The sequence below is a fragment of the Neofelis nebulosa genome, chromosome 2, assembly GCF_028018385.1.
Source record: "Neofelis nebulosa isolate mNeoNeb1 chromosome 2, mNeoNeb1.pri, whole genome shotgun sequence".
Taxonomy (NCBI): domain Eukaryota; kingdom Metazoa; phylum Chordata; class Mammalia; order Carnivora; family Felidae; genus Neofelis; species Neofelis nebulosa.
Window position 1 is genome coordinate 81,599,969 of NC_080783.1, and position 22,341 is coordinate 81,622,309.

Here is a 22,341-nt window from a genome sequence, read left to right on the forward strand (position 1 = left end):
TGTTTATTGGTGGGGGGGGGGGGAGGGCAGAGGGGTAGAAAGAGAGGGAGACAGAGGATCCCAAGTGGGCTCTGCACTGACAGCAGAGACCTTAATGTGGGGCTTGAACCAATAAACCATGAGATCATGACCTGAGTCAAAGTCAGATGCTTAAGCAACTTAGCCACCCAGGTGCCCGTAAGGAGGTTTTTAATCATACAAATAGGTTCTTTGGGGGTTGTCATATCCACGAATAAAATTGTCAGTCCTTTGACAAGATTAATTAAGAATAAAGGAGAGGGGCACCTGGGTGGCTCAGTCAGTTGAGTGTCCAACTCTTGGTTTCAGCTTAAGTCATAATCCTAGGGTTGTGGGATCAAGTCCTGGATGGGGCTCCACAGCCTGCTTAAGATCCTCTCTCTCATCTGTGAAAAGTGAAAGTTTGACTTCCTCCTTGCCAATTTGGATGCCTTTTATTTCTTTGTGTTGTCTGATTGCTGAGGCTAGGACTTCCAACACTATGTGCAATAACAGTAGTCAGAGTAAACATCCTTGTTGTGTTCCCGACCTTATGGGGAAAGCTTTCAGTTTATCCCACTGAGGATGATGTTAGCAGCAGGTCTTTCATATATGGCCTTTATGATCTTGAGGTATGATCCTTCTATCCCTACTCTCTTGAGGGTTTTTATCAAGAAAGGATGCTGTATTTCGTCAAATGCTTTTTCAGCATCTATTGAAAGGATCATGTGGTTATCCTTTCTTTTATTAATGTGATGTATCACATTGATTGATTTGTGGATATTGAACCAGCCCTGCATCCCAGGAATAAATCCCACTTGATCGTGGTGAATAATTCTTTTAATGTATTGTTGGCTACAGTTTGCTAGTATCTGTTGAGAATTTTTGCTTCCATGTTCATCAGGGAAATTGGTCTGTAGTTCTCCTTTTTAGTGGGGTCTCTGTCTGGTTTTGGAATTAAGATAATGCTGGCTTATAAAATGAGTTTGGAAGTTTTCCTTCCATTTCTATTTTTTGGAACAGTTTCAAAAGAATAGGTGTTAACTCTTTAAATGTTTGGTAGAATTCCCCTGGAAAGCCATCCAGCCCTGGACGCTAGTTTGTTGGGAGATTTTTGATTACTGATTCAATTTCTTTACTGGTCTGCTCAAATTTTCTATTTCTTCCTGTTTCAGTTTTGGTAGTTTATATGTTTCTAGGAATTTTCCCATTTCTTCCAGATTGCCCAATTTGTTAGCACATAATTGCTCATAATATTCCTTTAATATTGTTTGTGTTTCTCTCTTCTTTCATTCATGATTTTATTTATTTGGGTCCTTTCTTTTTTCCTTTTGATCAATATGGATGGGGTTTATCAATTTTGTTAATTCTTTCAAAGAACCAGTTCCTGGTTTCATTGATCTGTTCTACCGGATGTTTTGTTTTGTTTTGGTTTTGATGTCAATATCATTGATTTTTTGCTCTAATCTTTATTATTTCCCTTCTCCTGCTGATTTGGGGCTTTATTTGCTATTCTTTTTCCAGCTCTTTTGGTGTAAGGTTAGGTTGTGTATTTGAGACCTTTCTTCCTTCTTGAGGAAGGCTGGGATTGCTATATACTTCCCTCTTATGACTGCCTTTGCTGCATACCAGAGGTTTTGGGCTGTCATGTTTTCATTTTCAATGGTTTCCATGTACTTTTAAATTTCCTCTTTACTTTATTGGTTAACCTATTCATTCTTTTAGAGGATTATCTTTAATCTCCAAGTATTCATGGTCTTCCCAAATTTTTTCTTGTGGTTGATTTCAAGTTTCATAGTGTTGTGTTCTGAAAATATGCAAGGTGTGATCTCCATCTTTTTTGTATTTGTTGAGGGCTGATTTGTGACCCAGTATGTGATCTATTCTGGAGAATGTTCCATGTGCACTTGAGAAGAATATGTATTCTGCTGCTTTAGGATGAAATGGTCTGAATATATCTGTTAAGTCCATCTGGTCCAGTGTGTCATTCAGAGCCACTGTTTCCTTGCTGATTTTCTGCTCTATGTGGAAAACCCAAAAGACTCCACCAAAAACCTGCTAGAACTGATACATGAATTAAGCAAAGTCACAGGATATAAAATCAATGTACAGAAGTCAGTTGCGTTTCTATACCCCAATGAAGAAGCCGCAGAAAAAGAAATCAAGGAATCAATCCCATTTACAATTGCACCAAAAATAAATAAATTATTATTAGGAATAAACCTAACCAAAGAGGTGAAAAATATATACACTGAAAAGCTTATGAAAGAAACTGAGGAAGTCACAAAAAAAATGGAAAAACATTCCATGTTCATGGATTAGAAGAACAAATATTGTTAAAATGTCAATACTACCCAAAGCAATCTATATATTCAATGCAGTCGCCATCAAAATGACATCAGCATTCTTCACAAAACTAGAACAATTCCAAAATTTGTATGGAACCATAAAAGACCCTGAATAGCCAAAGAAATATTGAAAAACAAATCCAAAGCTAGAGGCATCACAACTCCAGACTTTAAGCTGTACTATAAAGCTGTAATCATCAAGACAGTATGGTACTGGCACAAAAACAGACACATAGATCAATGGAACAGAACAGAGAACCCAGTTACCAGAAATTGACCCACAAACATATGGCCAGCTAATCTTTGACAAAACAGGAAAAAATATCCAATGGAAAAAAGAGAATTTCTTCAACAAATGGTGTTGGGAAAATTGGACAGCGACATGCAGAAGAATGAGCCTGGACCACTTTCTTGCACAATACACAAAAATAAACTCAAAATGGATAAAAGACCTAAACATAAGACAGGAAGCCATCAAAATCCCGGAGGAGAAAACAGGCAGCAACCTCTTTGACCCCTGTTGCAGCAACTTCTTACTTGACATGTCTCTGGAAGCAAGGGAATTAAAAGTTCATTAAAATGAACTACTGGGACCTCATGAAGATAAAAATCTTCTGCACAGGAAAGGAAACAATCAACAAAACTAAAAGGCAACTGATGGAATGAAAGAAGATATTTGCAAATGAAATATCAGATAAAGGGTTAGTATCCAAAATCTATAAAGAACTTATCAAACTCAACATCCAAAAAACAAATAATCCAGTGAAGAAATGGGCAGAAGATATGAATAGACACTTTCCCAAGAAGACATCCAGAAGGCTAACAGACACATGAAAAAATGCTCAATTTCACTCATCAACGGGGAAATACAAATCAAAACCACAATGAGATACCACCTCATACCTGTCAGATTGGCTAAAGCTAACAACTCAGACAACAACAGATGTTGGAGCAGAGAAAGAGGAACCTTTTTGCACCACTGATGGGAATGCAAACTGGTGCAGCCACTCTGGAAAACAGTATGGAGGTTCCTCAAAATATTAAAAATAGAACCATCCTATGATCCAGCAATTGCACTACTAGGTATTTATCCAAAGGATAAAGGAGTGCTGATTCATAGGGGCACAGGCACTCCAATGTTTACATCAGCACTATCAACAATAGTTCAAGTATGGAAGGAGTCCAAATGTCCATCAACTGATGAATGGATAAAGAAGATGTGATGTATATATATATATACAACGGAATATTACTAGGTGATCAAAAAGAATGAAATCTTGCCCTTTGAAAAAATGTGGATGGAACTAGAGTGTACTACGCTAAGCGAAACAAGTCAGAGAAAGACAAATATCATATGATTTCACTCATATATGGAATACAAGATACAAAACAGATAAACAAAAGGGAAGAAAAAAATAATATAAAACCAGAGCAGGAGACAAACCATAAGAGACTCTTAAATACAGAGGAAAAACTGAGGGTTGCTGGTAGGGTGCTGGGTTGGGGGAAGGGCTAATGGGGTGATGGGGATTTATAAAGGAGGACACTTGTTGGGATGAGCACTGGGTGTTATATGTGAGTGATGAATCACTAAATTCTATTCCTGAAATTATTATTACACTACATGTTAACTAACTTGGATTTAAATTTTTAAAGATAATTTTTTTAAAAAAAGATTCTCTCTCCTCTCCCTCTGCCCCTCTCCCCTGCTCATGTGATCTCTCTTTCCCTCTAAAATAAATATATAAATAAATAAAACAGAAAATATACATCAATGTTAGGAATAAAAGAAGGAGGATAATAACAGATAAAGATGTTTCAAATTGCAAAGTGAAGGTATGAAAAATTTTCTCTTAAAAAAATTGAAAATTCAGACTAACTAGAAAATTGACTAGAAAACTATAACTTACTACTGCTAGCTCAGTAATAGAGAAACTTAACAGCCTTATAACCATTTAACAGGTATAATCAGTAATTAAAAATCTCCACTACTATCTCCCCTAAAAGCTTGCTCTAATAGTTTTATAGACAAGTTCTACCACAACTTCAAGTAATATGTAATTTTAATATTATGCAAACTATTCCAAAAAATAAGGGGAAAAAGGCAAAGTTCCCAGCTCATTCCATATAGCTAAAAATCTTGATACCAGCAATGTATATAAGATAATTCAAGAAAGTAAAATTATATACAAATATTTTTTAATATAAATGTAAAACCTCTGAATGGAATATTAGAAAACAATACCAGCAATGTCATAAAAATTAAAATATCATGACTAAATACTGTTCCAGGAATACATGGATTAATAAACTTTAGAAATTGTACTAATGTAACTTTCCACATTAACAGATTAAAAGAGAAAAATCAAACTCTTGAAAGGTTCAGAAAAATACTCAATGAGACCTAACAAATCTATAGCAAACAAGAAATAGAGGAAGCGTCTTCAATCTGATAAGGTATACTTATTGCAAGCCAGCAACAAACACACACTTAATAGCGCACTGCCTTTATAATTAGGAAATAGCCAGGGATTCTGTCACCATCCCTCCTTCAAATTGAACTGGGTACCTTTGCCAATACAATAAGAGAAGAAAAAAAATAAAATATATAAAATTGCAATGGAAGAAAAAATACTGTTACTATTCACAGAATATATAATTGTCAACATAGCAGAGAATACACATAATTAAATTGATAACAAAGTTTAGCAAAGCAATGAGATAGCTGTAAGATCAATATATGAAATTCTCCATAATCATACAGAATTTAAAATGTGCATAATGTATAACCTAGGACTTCAACTTCTAAGTAACTCCCCTAGAAAATGTTCCACAAATATGAACAAGGGATACATAAAGAATATTCAAAGTTCTGTCTATCAGTAGGGGAACAGGTCAACTATGACATGCATAGAATGGAATACTACACAGCAATTAAAATGAATGAACTACATGTCTACATGAATACATCTCAAAACACTTTGTTGCATGAGAAAAGCAAGTTAAAAAAGAGCAGGGGTATGACCTTGGGCATGTTAATTAACCTCTTTGTGACTTAATTTCCTTATTTGTAAAATTAATAGTAGCACCTGCCTTCTAAGGTTAATATGTACAATATGCTTTAGAATAGTGCCTGACAGTAAATGTTTAATAAGTGCTCACTGTTATGAAATGATGATGATGACAATGATGATGACAATAACATTTATATACTTTGTAAATATAGAACAATTCTAAATGTTGTTTATGTAAATATGTAAACATAAACAATTATACATGTTGTTTATGGATGATATACATGAAAATTGCAAAATGGAAATATCACAATAATAATTAATTCTAGAAAAGGGAGGAAGGAGAAATAAATAGAGTATGTATCTATATAGGTCTGTAATATTATATTTTTGGTTTGGGTTTATTTTTCTTCCAAGTTTTTATTTAAACTCCAGTTAGTTAACATACAGTGTAATGTTACTTGCCGGTGTAGGATTTAGTGATTCATCACTTAACATACGATACCCAGTGCTCATCATAAGTGCCCTCCTTAATACCCATCACCCATTTAACCCATCCCTCTTCCCACCTCCCTCCCTCCCTATTTATTTTTTAATAAGAGATCTGAAGTCAATATAGCAAAAAGTTAAGATATTTAAGTCTCAGTGGTGGATGTGTGTTGTTTGGTTATATCATTTTCTGTATTTTTATATATTTGAAGTATTTCATTAAAAAAATCAAAGGCAAGTAATAAATAAGATACTTCAAGATGTTAACAGTAATATGTCTGGGTTGTTGGATGGTAAATGTTTTTTGTTTGCTTGAATAGCTTTTCTTAATTTTCCAAATGTTCTAAATGAGAATGCATTTCTTTTATAATTAGACCCAAAGAAAAAGAGTTTTTTTAAAGCAAAGATAAAAATCCTTTTAATACTGAAGTCACCAGAGATCTGTTTCAACTAGATTAATCTTCACTTAGATGTCCTCTAATACAGACCAAATCTCTATATATTAAAAACTGTGTAACTTTAATAGCATATTTGATTTACTACATCAAAATGTATATTTACAAAATAAATATCTTTCTTTTGCCTTTAGTCCTTAAAGTTATAATTCACAAATAATTTATGGATGTTTGTCACCATCTTTATTATCATGATATGTCATTCCCTATAAATTTCACATTCCTGACCAAATGGTGGAAAGGGTACAGAAGATCTCTGAATGTATTTCTTAGAAAACTCACATTAATGACAACACTATAGATCTTCCCTAACCTCCTCATCTTGCTGTTTCATGTCTAAAAGCCCATCTAATCTAAAAATAAAACTGATCTGCAGAGACCTTATAATTTATCTTTTTCCATGATTACAATTTCTAATCTAACCAGCAGCAGTTCAAATTGAACTCTGATCCAAATGATCAATAGCCACGTGTGACCCATTAGATGTGCGAATATTAAATCGTTTTTGGATAAGCGCTGTCCAAATGAAAAGCATATAATTACCATCTATTAACATATATGGAAGCCAATAACACAAAAATGCATAATGTGTAACACACAACCTATCAGAATTCCCTTCAATGACTATGTTAAGGTTAAATCTTATATTTTACATATGGATTAATACCAAATTATGATTTTTGCCTTCAAGTGTTTATTATTAATAATGTTGACCTAAGATACACAATGGGTAAATTTATAAATAAAATAAATTTAATTTCTTATTCCATCCTTTTTTGTATGTGTGTGCTTCCTTAACATAAAAGTTTCACTACCTACTGTAGGAAATAGCCGTGGCCAATAAATAAAAGGATAATTAAAGTAGTTTGGTAAGAAAATAATTCCAACACATAGCTTACTTTTCATTTTTTCCCTGCAAAGAAAAAGCTTATACAGTTGTAGAAGTATATAATTATATAAAGAATAGAACTTACAGAAAAATGAGTCCAATCATCTGCCCTCAGTGTCAGAAAGAATAGGAATGAAGTTCTCTAAACATCCTATATTTAACAATGCAGTCTTTGGAAATTTTTCGTTATGAAAACCTAAACACCTAGGTTTACCTAGACAAGTAACTTTTATGGTCTATTTCCCAGTCTCCTTTGTGGCTAGTTCAAGGCTTTGTGACTGCACCCAGGACAACTGGATATAAGATAATGGTAGCCTACTTCCAAATCTCTTTTTCAAAACATCTAATGGATCTTCTAGGCATCTCACTGATGGGATGAGATCACATGGCCCAAATGCTATAGCTGTAAGATGCAAGAGTTATCACCCAGCTACATGGACTTTGCACAAGCCAAAAATAAATTTTTATTATAGTAAGCCTCTCAAGTTTCTGGGTGTGCCTGTGACTACATCATAGCCTATCCTATTCAGGTTCATTTCAGGTATGAGCATAATGAGAAAAATTTTCCAACAGTCACTCCCACTTCCATCCCTTCCTCACCTCCCTGGCTGAGGCCCTGCTTCTCATCCAACAGTGCTTAATTCAGGGTCAGCAGCCTCTCCTCCTGGTCCCTAGATTTCTTTTTCTCCAACCCCATTTACAGATTTAGTCCCTAGACCTCCCTCATTTGTATTTGTATATTTCTGTTTTCTCAGGATCCTAAATTTTAATTCTCAAACCCCATTATCTCTCTTGTTCCAAAAATAGGTTTGAACAAGCTGCTCTTTACATGTCTGTGCATCTTTGCATGGAAGGGATAATTCCCTCTTCCCGTGCTCTGGATATACAGAAGCCATCTTATGGGACAAATTATGTGTCTGTTTTTAACCAAGGCAGGACCAGAGGGGCAGAGAAGTCAGGTCTTCTACTTCAGGAGATTTCAGTCTTATTGAAAAAAAGAGTATGAAGCTCTTTTTTCTGGTCTTTTTGGGGCAGGGCTAAGACTCTTATCTAAAGTCACTGTCTTTGCTTCTCCTATGATTGTTTCAGTGGTGAAGGTATTTCCAACAAAGCCTATTAAAAACATAGGGGAATCTACATAACTCACCCTCCAGTCCCAGTTTTAGTGGTTTAACCTTCTGAGTGATTGCTTGAAGAGATCTCCCCATTTCCTTTGCATCAGGACTCCTTTCACTAACCTTTCACTAAGTGATCATTTGATGAGATTTCCCCCACTTTCTCTGCAGTAAGACTCCACTTTTTTCCCCCCTATCTTTTTACACAGGAACCATTTCAACAAACCTGCCATGTAGAGCTAAAGTCTTTCAAGCAAGATAAAGATTAGCCTGACCTTTCTTACATCAATTAATCAATATGGTTACACCACAGATTTACCTTTTAACCTTGGTGTTTCCACAGTGCAATATTAAAGCACGATTTGTGAGGTTGCTCCGTTTTATATATGGTTAAGAACAACCCTCTGTCTATGTGCTTTGATAAAGTGTCAGCATAACGCAACACAGGAGCAAAAGGAGGCTTTTATTGTCTTCATCAAAAACGGCTCTGTAAATCTAAGATTGAAGCAGCAATACCAGCAAAGCCGGCTGACTGAAATTAACTGCTGGGCTCTGTTTGCAGATTCATGCTGTTGGAAAGGCCGTTGTTTGGGAATGCTCTGAAGGGTTGAATCATTTGATCTGAATTTCAGATACGAATATGTCATCATTGCCAGTGTCAATAACCTCTTCTCCATTGTTGAAGCTTATCCCCAAGACAAACAAGAAGGGTTTGCTCTACCCTATCCTGAACCCCCAATTGCCACTTTCCTTTCTGCCTTAATCTGTATCACAGGTGAAAAATTTAGAGAAGGCAAAAATGCTGACACATCTCTGAATACTGGTCAAGTCCCTTCACTGAATCCATTTAATGGCAGAAAACACTACAGTTAAGTCCTCCACAGGGTCTTTATAGATAGAAAGATTTCCCCACCAAACCACAATGTGTTTAAACCATTTGTCTCAGAAAAGAATTACAGAATCTCTTTTTGAAAACGTTGTCCGGCCCTTATGCTTCACAAATGAGGAAACCGAGCTCCAGAAAACGACAGGTTCAGACCCAATATCTATAGATACTTAGTGGTAGACTTACCTTAGAAATCAGTCCAGTTTCTCCCCCGAATGCCTCGCTGAGACATTAGTTCTTAAGAATGCATTTAATTCTGTGATGATACTTGCAAACTTACCACTTCCTCAGAAGCCAGTAAAACTTCATGTTGAGGCTGGACATTTTCTTGGGGTTTGCTTGGCAGTGCTCCATTTTTACCAGTCCATCTAGATGTACCATCTTGAATCAGAAGAAAATTTACATTACAGCTCTGCCACTTACTAGTTGTGTGACCTCTGCCTTATCACTGTCTTAAAAAAAATAAAATAACCACCTCATGGGGCTCTTTGGAAGGTTGAAAAAATTAATTCACATAAAGCACTTAAAAACAGTATCTGGCACATAATAAGTATCATATAAATGTTAGCTCTTATTGCTTCCATTCTTAGATTCTTCAGTGAATCTGGGGCATCACTATAGATTTATGATATTTTTTCCTTCATGAATCCTAAGTGTTTTATAATTCTTGACTCTTTTACTCTTAAAAACTGAGAACAAACTGAGGGTTGATGGGGGGTGGGAGGGAGGGGGGGTGGGTATTGAGGAGGGCACCCTTTGGGATGAGCACTGGGTGTTGTATGGAAACCAATTTGACAATAAATTTCATATATTGAAAAAAAATAAAAATAAAAATAAATTTTAAAAAATATTTTCAGCCTATTAAGAGTCACACAATAAAATATACATAGGGTTGTTTTTTGCAAGTGTATGTTGTCATAAAAAAATATCAAACAACAGTTCACATTAAATGAGAGCCTACCGGGGATATTCAGAGTTTTCCCCAACAGTAGCCATGATTTGCTCCTTTTTAAAAAGATCTTTTGTTTTTATTTGTTCTACTGAATATGTCTAAATTAAATCTAGTGCTTTGCATTTAAAAAAATAATAATAATTCTTGACTCTTTTACAGTGAATATATTGTAGAGTTCCTCAAGTTCATTTTGAACATTCACACAGGAGGCATTTGGAAGAGGTGCCATTTTTTTTGTGTATTGAAAACAAAAACAAACCACCAACACCCATCATTGCAGTCACATTCTGCTTCTTTTTGGGTGATTTACAAAGACTTAAGCTATCTCATTCCCAGGACATGCTGCCAGAAGTTGTTGAATGAATTTCACTTCACGGTCAACCTTTAAAGTATGCAAAGCACCACAGAATGCCAAGATCAAGTTCCCTGTGATCAGTGCATGAAGTGAACTTTACTATGGATTCTGTGATGTTCCCAAAGGCAATTTAATCATCCCCTTTAATAACAGAGCAATACCTTTCTCTGGAAACTGATTTGACCGATCATTAAAGTATGTCTGGTTTAGTCAAGGAACACTCCTGGATAATGTGACATCGCAGGCTCTAATCACAGATTTGACTATCTTTGTTTTTCTTACATTTAACTAAATGAAACTTCTTATTTTAAGGGGGTCTTTTTAAACAGTATGTGCCACCACTTAATAAGGTACTGTTGATTCAAATATAAATTCATTTTTGATACGAAATTTGAAATTATATGATAGTTTAAATAATATAGAGGAAGGGTAAAATCATGTGGAAAATCATATGGAGCCAAACATAGTTTAGACTTGCTCAGTTTCCAAACTGAGGATAATTGTTTAAGGAATTAGCAGATCCTAAAGATATTATCTTCTTAGTGATGCCTGGATGCCATTATTTTTCAGCAACTAGTGGGATGTGTGTGTGTGTGTGTGTGTGTGTGTGTGTCTATGTGTGTGTGTGTGTGTTTGCGTGTAAATGGTGTAACCCAGACTCTATAGCATAAATAATCAATTTTCCAAACTGGTCTAAAGTATATGAGAAGACAATACAATATGAAACCAGTGTTTTTCTTTATAGGAAAATATGTTAAGCATTTTGCTCAAAACAAAACAATGCTGTATATTGTTTAGGGAGTTTGTTTTTGTTTTTGCTTTTTTAAATAGGGGCACGCACTCATAAAAAGATCAGGCCACCAATTCTGTTCAATATTCCCCACAACAAACCTATCAGACATATTTTTGCATAGTTTTCTCACTGAGGCCCAAGGAGATGTTGGCATTACAACCTGACTACTCTGGCACTGATCACAGAGGGAGAAAGACTGAATGAGAATGAAGTTCAAGCTAGACACAAAAGTTAGGTGACAGCAAGGCTTAGCTGCCGTAACGTTTTCCTTTCCTCTGTTTTGAGAATCTACCTAGAGGACTGTTTGTCATTCCCAGTTAGGACTAGGTTATCTTAGCAGATGCGTTCTGAAAACAATGAGCTTGAGGCTTAAAAATAAAATCCAAGGATGATCTTAATAAGGTTATATAATGTTAATCCATGGGTTTCTGACAACCAGTGTCTCAAATGCCTCTTTGGGGATTTATTCTGTTTTAGAAGAATGGAGAATATAAATATTTAAGTATGTGGAGACTTTTGTCATTGACCTAAGGAAGTTTACATTCTGTTTAGATAGTATTCTTAGAAATGTTATTATTTTATAGAATGGATAGACACAGGAATGCAAAGAAAAGCAATAAAGTCACTTTTTTAGGGGTATAATGGAGTTCTCAAAGATTAAAAGGCATGATAACCTTTAGTGTAGGAATGTGGAAACGGGCATTTTCATACACTGCTAGAGGGAATGTAAACTGCTCCTTTCTTTAAGGGAGGGAATTTGACAATATACATTAAGAACCAGAGAATGTATAAACACTAACTCATATGTTTTACTCTTAGGGAATTACCCTAAGGATATAATTGGCCAAAGGCACAAAGGTATATATGCAAGAGTCAATAGTTCATGAAAGTAAAAATTCAGAAACAATGTAAATATCCAATAATAAGGATTATTTTAATCAGGTACCTATGCCGCTGATAGAAATGATTATGTAGACATACATTTACCAATTTGGAAAGACATTTTTGAGTGATACTTAATTAAAAATAGCACATTATAAACCAAACTTTAATATAATACTGCTATCAGAAGGAAAAAACAGTACATGGATAGGGATGAATTGAAGTTATGCACCAAAATGTTACCTGTGATTGTCTTTGAACATTGAGCATTCAGGAAATCTATATTTATTTATATTTCTTAATGCTTTCATAATTAATATATATTAATTGAGTATACATTTTTTTAATTAAAATGGGATATGTTTTTGAAGGGAATTGATGGCATTTGGAGATATAATGATGTCATCACATTTACTTTAATTTAGCGAAACGAAAATACTGTTGCATTCCATCTGATTTGTACATCATTGTTATGAAGTTTTTAAAACAAAGTCTCTACCATGAAGAAGATGTAACTGCAGGGAAGAGGAAGGGGGGATGGAGAGAAGAGAGAAAGAGGGAATGATTTAATTTAATGCAATGGGGCTTTGCAGCCTTGAAACTGTCAAGTCTAAGTTGAACTCCTGGCTATTATTCTTGGGTTTGTTTAGACTTGTAAGAAGCACTTTACTCCCTTAAGTTTCAAGATTTTTATCTATCAATTGAAAGTCATAATATTATTCACAGGATTGTTACAAGATTAAGTAAGAGACATAAGTCAAAGGTATGCAATAAATGCCTACAGCGAACAGGTAACACGTACTAGACACAGAGCTACACGCTTTGTGTACATTACCACATTTGATTGTCACAACAACCCTATCACACAGACATTTTTATCTGCATTTTTCAGGTGAGAATATAGATTTACAGAAAATTTAAATAACTTGCTCAAAGCCAGAGGGCTGGAAAGCAGCAGGTGGGGACTAGCATGAAACTGTCCAAAATGAATGCTCCATATTGGATAGTGACAAACCAAGTCTTCAGTTCCTCCATGTCTCCCTCTTTTCTTCCCTCCACAAAAGGGAAAAGCAGGTCACTTAAACTCAAATTGTTTTCTGAAAAATGTTGACTTGTTCAAAGCCTCCATCAAACTCATTTCACTCTACAAACTAGTCTTGAAAACAGTCAGGTCCAGAGGAAAGATAGCTGAAAGACTATATATGCTACTTCCTATATATTCTGACATAAACGTCCCCCTCTGAAATACATTTTTCTGTATTGTTTTTCATTGCAAATTTAATCTGATCCTAATACCCACACACCTACTATAATTCTCAACAAAAGTCTCTAATACCATCAAAAAGGATAACTTTCTGATTTTTCTTTTTTCTTTTCTAACTCAACCTGTACTGTACTATAATAAGATACTTTTTATCTCAAATCTGTTTGGAAATAATGATACTTCGAGAATATAGAACTCTTAACTCCAAAATAGCGTGACTTAAAAATAACAAACTTGATTCAGACCCCAAATATTCTGTCTGCAGTCTATCATTTTTTCTTTCTTTATAAATGGTATATAAATATGTGTAAGCTTAATCATAATTCAGTCTTTCAAAGGGGTTATTATACATCAGACCAATGACCAAGAACAACCACAACCAGGATATACCATGAAATATGACTGTGACACTACTGTGATGGTACATTCAGATAAAAGCCACTGCATGAGAATTATAAGAATTCACCAGGTTAACATGGTGCCATCAAACAACTCTTCCCACCTAGAAAACCCACCATCACATGAACCACAGAAATGTGTGTTGTTAGTAAAAAGATCAATTAAGGGGCGCCCGGGTGGCTCGGTTGGTTAAGCGGCCGACTTCAGCTCAGATCATGATTTTGCTGTCCGTGAGTTCGAGCCCCGCGTCAGGCTCTGTGCTGACAGCTCAGAGCCTGAAGCCTGTTTCAGATTCTGTGTCTCCCTCTCTCTGACCCTCCCCTGTTCATGCTCTGTCTCTCTCTGTCTCAAAAATAAATAAACATTAAAAAACATGTTTTTTTAAATAAAAAAAGATCAATTAAAATCCTTTTAGGACACTGTGCATTAGGTGTTTCTGATATTTAAGCTTCTGGAGAAATGCATTCCATTCTTTTCCAATTACTTTACTTACACTCTTCATGCCACCTATAAGCCTTGTGCAACAACCCCTTACAATTTCTGCTTGTCAAAATCACCACTCATCCTCTTTGCACATGGCATTTCTTTCATGAAGAGCTTGTGGTGAGCTATTGCCTAGTGAACCAGATTTCTTCCTCCTCTGCACTTCAGTGTAGCAGCTTTTATCTCTTATGTCACTTGTCATATTCTACAGGTCCACCCTATGGGTCCACCATCCCTTAGCCAGAAATCTGGGGACTTTAGAAAAGTAACATCATAACATCAACTGTGAATTAGACAGCACTTCCAGCAGTGAGGTGCTTAGTATTTGACAAATGACCATATTAATAACATGATCGTACTTGTATCCTTAGAAGGTTGTGTTTTCACTTGAGGAAAAGAATCTATACACAAAGAATTAAAGAGAAAAGCTTTCTTTACCCCAAAGCCAAAATCTCCCAGGTGAAGAGAAAAGGCTTCTTCAGAGAAACTTCGTTGTGCTCAGAGGCTTGCTATCTGGAGTCAATCATTTCTTCCAAACTAATCACTTGAGAAGAGATTGTCTAAGTTGAGAATCAGGGGGCTATGAAATCCCTTAGATCATACAGCTTCACACAACAAAATAAACATGAGGCAAAGAGTTCTGTAAGTACCTAGACTAAGTCTTGCAACAACTGACAAATCACTAATAATAGATCTTTTGTTCCATTTGCAAGCAGTCAAAAATAATGAATAACAGAATGCTATGCCAAGTCAACTAACAGGAAGTTCACGTGAGATCATTTAAAAGGAGAAAATGATGCTTGAAAAGGTCCCTGACGAGATTTGGCTTTTTCCTAAGAGACTCTAGATAGCATTCTGCTGCAGCATTTTAAAAACCACTTTCCAAAATTGGGCACCCTCATTATCATTCATTACATCTGCACTCTCCACTTAGGTTGTTTTGAAAAAGAATGGCACCCCAGTTGTATTTTTACATTAAATGTGCCTTCTCTCACATTTGATCTCTCCTTTTGTGACAGTCATTTCATTTCATAGCAACTATATTTCTTTGTCTCTGTTTTAGTGAATGTGTAGTTTTCAAATTATGCAGGGACAGCCACTTTATGTGTTGTGGATAGAGAGAAACTGAGAGGCTGACTGCAGGGTCCAGCTTCACTAGTCCCCTCAAGTAGTACCAAGGTAAATAAATTAGCACAGGGGCTTTGAGTTGGGTCATTTCCATCCAGGGTAAAATAGAGACACTGGAGAGTAAAGCCTGACATTGTTTTTCTTTACATTCTGGTTGTTGTTTTTTTGTTTTTTTGTTTTTTTAATTGAGTGAGATTATGTTGCAGACAGATTAATTTTGCCAGAGCCAGAAGGAGTGAGGTTATTCTATATGTGCTTGGGTACAATGTGACCTCTGGATAGGATATGGCAGTGCCTAAGAGTCAATTTCAGAGGTCTAGAACTAGACAGGAATTGCTTTTTAAACACTATTCTCCAAAGAGACATAACTGTGACTAAAACATCCAATTTGTAGTAATGTGGGGCTATCTTGGGGTTTCAAGATAAACCCCAGCTTTATCTATAACCAGCTTTACCCTGGGCCACAAAATATCGTAGGGCTATGTCATTTGCTCATGTAGAGCAAGAATTCATAGAAGAAAGGGGAAAATACATACAGAAGTGTTGTATGTATATTTCATATCCATTCGAATATGTTATATTATTATGTTAAATATAAATAAAAAATGTATTACAATAATGTACTATAATACTCTATAATCATAGTCAATAATGATGTTAATATATTTAGTAAACAAATATGGATACAAACAATTTGGATTGTGCTGTTATGCAAATATCAGAAGTTTGTTATCATTTATACCATAACTCATTCTAAAATATGAACTACAGTGGAATTCTCACCTACTTATGTCACCTAGTAACAAAAATCCAACAACATAAAAAACACACAAAGAAAACAAACTGGAACTATTAATATATGTGGACAATTCATCTATTTGTGTTAGCAGTCTCTGAGGGAGTTGCTATGTCCTATACCATAGCACAGCAGTTGATTCATAAGTAATCAAGAAAATTTTAAATTATCCACCTTATATAAACACAACCAAGAAGTCAAAAGACTGGTCTAATACAACCTATGACCATTTCTATGAAATTATTAAAGCAAAACACAGCACGGGGCCAATTTCACCTGGAAAATCCATTAATGTAGAACACCTCATTCTTCAATGATGTGTCATCGTACTTACATTATTTCACCTATTTAAGATAAGTCAGGGGAATTCTGAGAGGCTAAGGGAAATGATTAGTCTAAGGAATTTTTGAGAAGAAAAAGGGTTCAGGTTTTCAAATTAGGAAAGTTAAATCCTAAGAGTCCCCTTAAGGTGGATGTGAAGAGGGCACTTGGGTGTCATTCACAGAACCTCTGAACTGCTAGAGTCAACCCGATCTTCCCATAGGGAGACAGGCACCTGGGAGAGCACTGATGCATGAGCCCTTCTCCCCTGGTCAGGAGCTGAAGACAGGTGATTCCTCTCATGACCAAAACACAGCTGACTGTTCCAGTCACCAGTGCCACACAGAGCTCCAGTCATCCATCATTACTGCCGTAGAGCTCTAGACCAGAGGAATCAGTAGGAAGAAAACCAGAGGCCCTGACAGCATGTCCTACTTTTTCCACTCATTACTTCAGGAAAAAGGCAATTCCATAGTGAATTCACTAATTCATCCAGGTATTAGAAAATGGATCTCTTACTATTTCCAAGTGGGAAGGAGAAAAAAAAGAAAGAAATTAACAATGATCTATCAAGCATATACTACAATAACATTTATAAAAATGATTTTGACTACTCCTAGACACTTTACATGGTTCTTTAAACTCATCATCTAATTTTAGTCTTTAAAATAACCCTACAGGGGCACCTGGGTGGCTCAGTTGGTTAAGCGTCCAACTTCAGCTCAGGTCATGATCTCGTGTTCATGGGTTCGAGCCCCGCATCGGGCTCTGTGCTGACAGCTCAGAGCCTGGAGCCTGCTTCGGATTCTGTGTCTCCCTCTCTCTCTGCTCCTCCCCTGCTCATGCTCTGTCTCTCTCTGTCTCTCAAAAATAAAATAAAACATTAAAAAAAATTTTTTTTAAAGTAAAATAACTCTACAAGGTAGGTATTATTGTATCTACTTTACATATAAGGAAACTGAAACTTAGAAGGTTAAGAAGGATTCAGACTGGTTCTGACTACAAAAACCAGTAATGATGAGATTATTCATAAATGGCAAAGTGGAAATATGAGACTCTTTTTCTTTAACATCTCAATGCCAGCACACCAGCTCCACTCTCCATCACAGGCCCAGAAGTCCAAGGATATTAGAATAAGAAGGACTCCTTTGAGTTTTGACCCTTTGAGGGGATCGCAGTCCCCATTGAGAATCAGATGAGTATTATGGTCCTTTGGCCCGGAGAAACAGATCAACCCTTGTTATTCACTGTAGCTGTGTTCTATCAAGTCACTAGAAAAACTGAACTACTGCGTACTGAACCATTATGCCTAGGAGAAATACAAGGTTAGGTTCTGTGAGCATCTAGACACTGTATTTTCAACAACCAATCATACCTAAGCATGTTTTATGTGTGTTTCTGTTTAAAGAAACCTTATTTAAATTTATATTGTTGATTCATTAGCACTGAACCCAGCCAGCAGCCCTATAACTCAAGCCAGAATGAAGCTTGTCTAACTAATACACATATTTTCTTTGTAAGGAGCATCATAGCTTTCTTGTGCTTAGGAATGTTAGACAACACTTTAGTACTATGCTTGGGGGTCACTTCAAAAAGCACAATCACCAATAAAAAGCACAAAAATGGGAAAAATGTGACACCATACAGACTGTGAAAAGGACACTTGTTTATGGTATAGTAGAGCTCAAGCAAGACACAGAGCGTCACTTGGACGGACCTCAGCTGAGAGTGTGTGTTGGGCAATTTTGAATTTTTTGCTGCTCTGTGCATGTCTGTAAATGACTACAGAAGCGCTGCAAATACTGATTTGGGGCTTTCAAAAACTTTTACTGAGTAGGCAAATTCACACACACAGAATCCATGGATAATAAGCATTGAATGTGTGCATGTAAGGTTTCCTGTAAGCCCATAAGTTATACAGACTGTACCAGATCCACCCATCGTCCCCTTTAATGCCTGATCTAGGTCAACTCATTTTGCACACAGGTTCCTGAATATTGGGAGAACTTTGGAGCATAAAAATAAGCTATCCTTTTGAATAATAAAGAAAACGTCAACAAGATTCCTGAAATAAGTGACCCATGAATACACATTAGTAAAACTGATTATTTTTAATTAAACAAATAAACTTTACTATTATTTGAAATTTCAAGGAATGTATGATGCTTGCTAGCTACTATATTAACTCTTTAAAACCACCAACATTACCTTCTGTTAATTTCTGCTCTATGCTTTAAAAGATACTTTTGTGCTTAAGAAAACAATCTTACTTAGAGAAACTGAACTAGATTCTGATTAACAGTTAATTTTGGTGATAGGAGAAAGCAGAAATAACTGAAAGCCTGTAACTTTGGTCTCCCAGACAATGCATTATTATACCAGTTAGCTGCACTCTCCACTAGAACAAGTTTGCCATTATAAGTTCTAGAAACTTGATCATGAGCACATACTGACAAAGAACAATGTATAATGAAAAGATGAAATCACTCACCCAAGGGGTCTCTAATGTCAGCAGATATAGGCATAAAGTAATGGGGAGTGTAGACATAGGCAAAAGAAAAAGAAAAAGAAAGAAAGAAAGAAAAAATAATTTCTCAAGGGCCACATTTCTTTCCCTTCTTTTTTTTTTTTTTTTTTTTTTTTGGTGGGGGTGGAGGGGGAGCATTCTTCAGGCCAAACAGCCAAGTGTTCAAATGCATGCACACACACGTGCATGCACACACACACACACACACACACACACACACATGGGCACACGCATACACACACATTATTCATACCTCACAGTGGAGCTCTCTGTCACTAATTTTACCTTCTGAAATCCTACCTATTGTTGAGTCCTAGCTGCCTTTATAAAGTCTCTTCTATCCTATAGCAATGCATAATTTTTCACTACTTTGTCCATTTTAATCTCTACATTATTGACCTTACCTTGTAAATATTTTTGGCTTGCCTCAAACTAAATACAGAATGGCAAGACCAAGGAGGACAGGGCCAGTGCCTCGTGTATTCTGATATATCCCCAAGGCCCAATACATCTCACTCCTAGCAAAATGCTAATCCTGGACAGAGTAGTCAATAAAGATCTTTTGGATGAGTGAATGAGCTAATGAATAAGAGTGAATCAACTGCATAGCTCAGCTATTCAGAGGACATCAACATGGCCAACTGTAAAGAGCAAAAGTTCCAGCCTGGTATAATTTGGCTACACATTTACACTATCCTAGGCTTTTATTTATAATCAAATTTTGGCTGATATGAATCTGAAGTCATTCATTTAACAAATATTCAATCAATATTTACTGAGCACCTGGTCTGGGCAAGGCTCTGTGCTAGAAATTAGAATACAGCAGTGAACAAAATAGGTATCAGGGCTCATTCTAAAAATGTAAGGATGAACATGAAAATAGGCTTTATTCAATGAGTAGTAATGAATTCAAAGCCATGTTCTTTGGACTATTCAAGAAACATTTCGATGAAAGAGCTAGGAAACAAGTATCGTGAAATAAAGTTCTTTCACACTAGCTTTCTCTCAAGTCTTATCTGCAAGACACTGTGTAATACGGTACGTGCCAGAAGGGAAGTGAGAACACTCCACCTGAGAAATCTTCTGTGCCATTCTTGCAGCCTGAACACTGTTTATCTTGAAAACTTACTGCTCCTGGCCTTGCTCCAAGGCAAGCAATCCAATGATTCATTGAGATTTTTCTCTTTGGGGATCAGTTTTAAGCAGCAATGGCAAACAGGCTATCCCAATAAAAACATGTCTTAAGGAAAGAAAATTCCATATATTTCTCCTAATAGACAGAAGTCTCATAAATTCTGGAGTTAAGAAATTCCTCTATTCAAGTGGCACTGTCCAGATTTCTCATAAACATGATGTCTGAGATGGAAAATGCAGACCTGCTCTTTAAAACTACGAAATCATCCTACATCTACATTTAGATTTATGCTTAAAATATGATTTTGGAGTGAAGAGAAAAAAAGAACATTAATATTCCCCTACTAAAGGAGACTGAGATAAATCAGAAATACATTCTAAAACAGAGTATAGTAAAATGTGCTGATTATTTATTTCGTGTTGTAAAATATCTATTTAGATATTAAAGATCAAGATTATTTCACTCAATCACTTGAACCTGTGAATGTACATATGTATTTAGTTCAGAAAGTTCTTCAGGGATAAATATCAGTCTATTTTTACTCATACTGATGATACATATTCTACACACATTGATACTATGTATAATGTCATAACGATATACATATTATATAGTTATGAAAATATTGGGACAGATCACATTACTTGAATAAGAGTAAGGTATAATTATCATTGGCAACTTTCAAGAACTCAAAGTATTACTGCACATAAAAGCATGATTCCCAAGTTCAAATATAAAACATTCTACAATGTCTTAACTTACCTCAAACACTGTCCTAATACTCTCAGATCCTACCAAGATTAATGCATTTAGCTTAAGGAAAAATTGAAAACCAGATGACACTTAATATTTTTGACAGAAAGTAAGAAAAAAAGGAGAGTAGGACAAAATCTGTCAAATGGATGTAGATGTTAAAATGGTCAAAAGAAAGCCAAAAATCTCTAACAAACCTGGACCAGCTATCATCCATTTCTATAGAGGCCAGAACAAAAATTGGGCTGAATGAAATGGAAGTGACTTATGAAGGTTTTCCTGACTCTGAGATTTGTTAAACTCCCTAGCAGTGGAATGAGAAAAGAAGGGTTTTGCTAGAGAAAATTCAAAATTGGTTAACAGCTCCCTGGTAAGAACTAACATATGTGACTCTGCTTTAAGTATAAGAAATTAATAAGACAGTTACTCAGGTTTCCTTTTAACTCTGAAAGTATATAGAAACATATTAAGAATGCACAGAATGACTGGTCATTCGGCTCTTCCAAGAATGGATGTACACAGAAAGCAGAAAACAAATGCATTGAATTTCAGTTCTAAGATTCTCCCTGATACTACTATGCAAATTGGTTACTTAGGTTTTCCAGATACTATCTTTTCTACCATTTCACTTATATGAAAAAAGAGAAACTTGCTATCCAGATCTGAGGATTTACTTTCATCAATGCGTGGCCTAATTTTGGAATATTTAAGATATATTTATTACTTTGTATAGCTAATATATGCTCAAAGATTCTAACTCCTTTTAGTGACATTTTAAAAAGTCTTGTTGAATGCAGTAGAATCTTCTCTTGTATTTTTGCCGCCATCTCTACTGTTATGGCAGCTGGTCAGCTTATGATGCTCACTTTAACTGCTTTCTATGGAACTGACCATACTTTAAATATGGAACATATGAAAGGTGACTCCTCACTATCTAAAGCTTGTTCTTTCTGATTATTATTAAGTTTTTCCTTCTAATTCCAGTATAGTTAACATACAGTGTTATACTAGTTTCAGATGTACACTACAGTGATTCAACAATTCTATATGTTATTCAGTGCTCATCACGATAAGTGTACTCTTTAATTCCCATCACTGATTTCACCCATCCCCCATCCAACATCCCCTCTAATGTCCGTTCTTCATAACATCCAATGTTTCGTGCCTCCTCTATAAACCTTGCTCCATTTTTCATAAAACAATTTATTTTGATAAAATATAGAAAACTGTCCCAATGATTCATGTTACTCATTACATTTATAAATTATTCAACAGAGAAATAACAAAAACTCTATGAAGTATAATCTAAATTGAACTAAACACATCAAAATTAATGAATAGTTCATCCTTGATTTTTATT

At 35.6% G+C, this 22,341-nt stretch overlaps 1 long non-coding RNA gene across 1 annotated transcript in view; it reads right to left on the reverse strand.

The window, feature by feature from the left end:
* The window catches only part of LOC131503705 (uncharacterized), a 148,356-nt gene extending 138,790 nt beyond the window's left edge, over window positions 1–9,566 (reverse strand). Inside the window, exon 1 of the long non-coding RNA XR_009257539.1 lies at window positions 9,474–9,566. This is a non-coding gene — a long non-coding RNA (uncharacterized LOC131503705). The remainder of the gene's footprint in view (window positions 1–9,473) is intronic.
* Window positions 9,567–22,341: the final 12,775 nt, after the last annotated feature.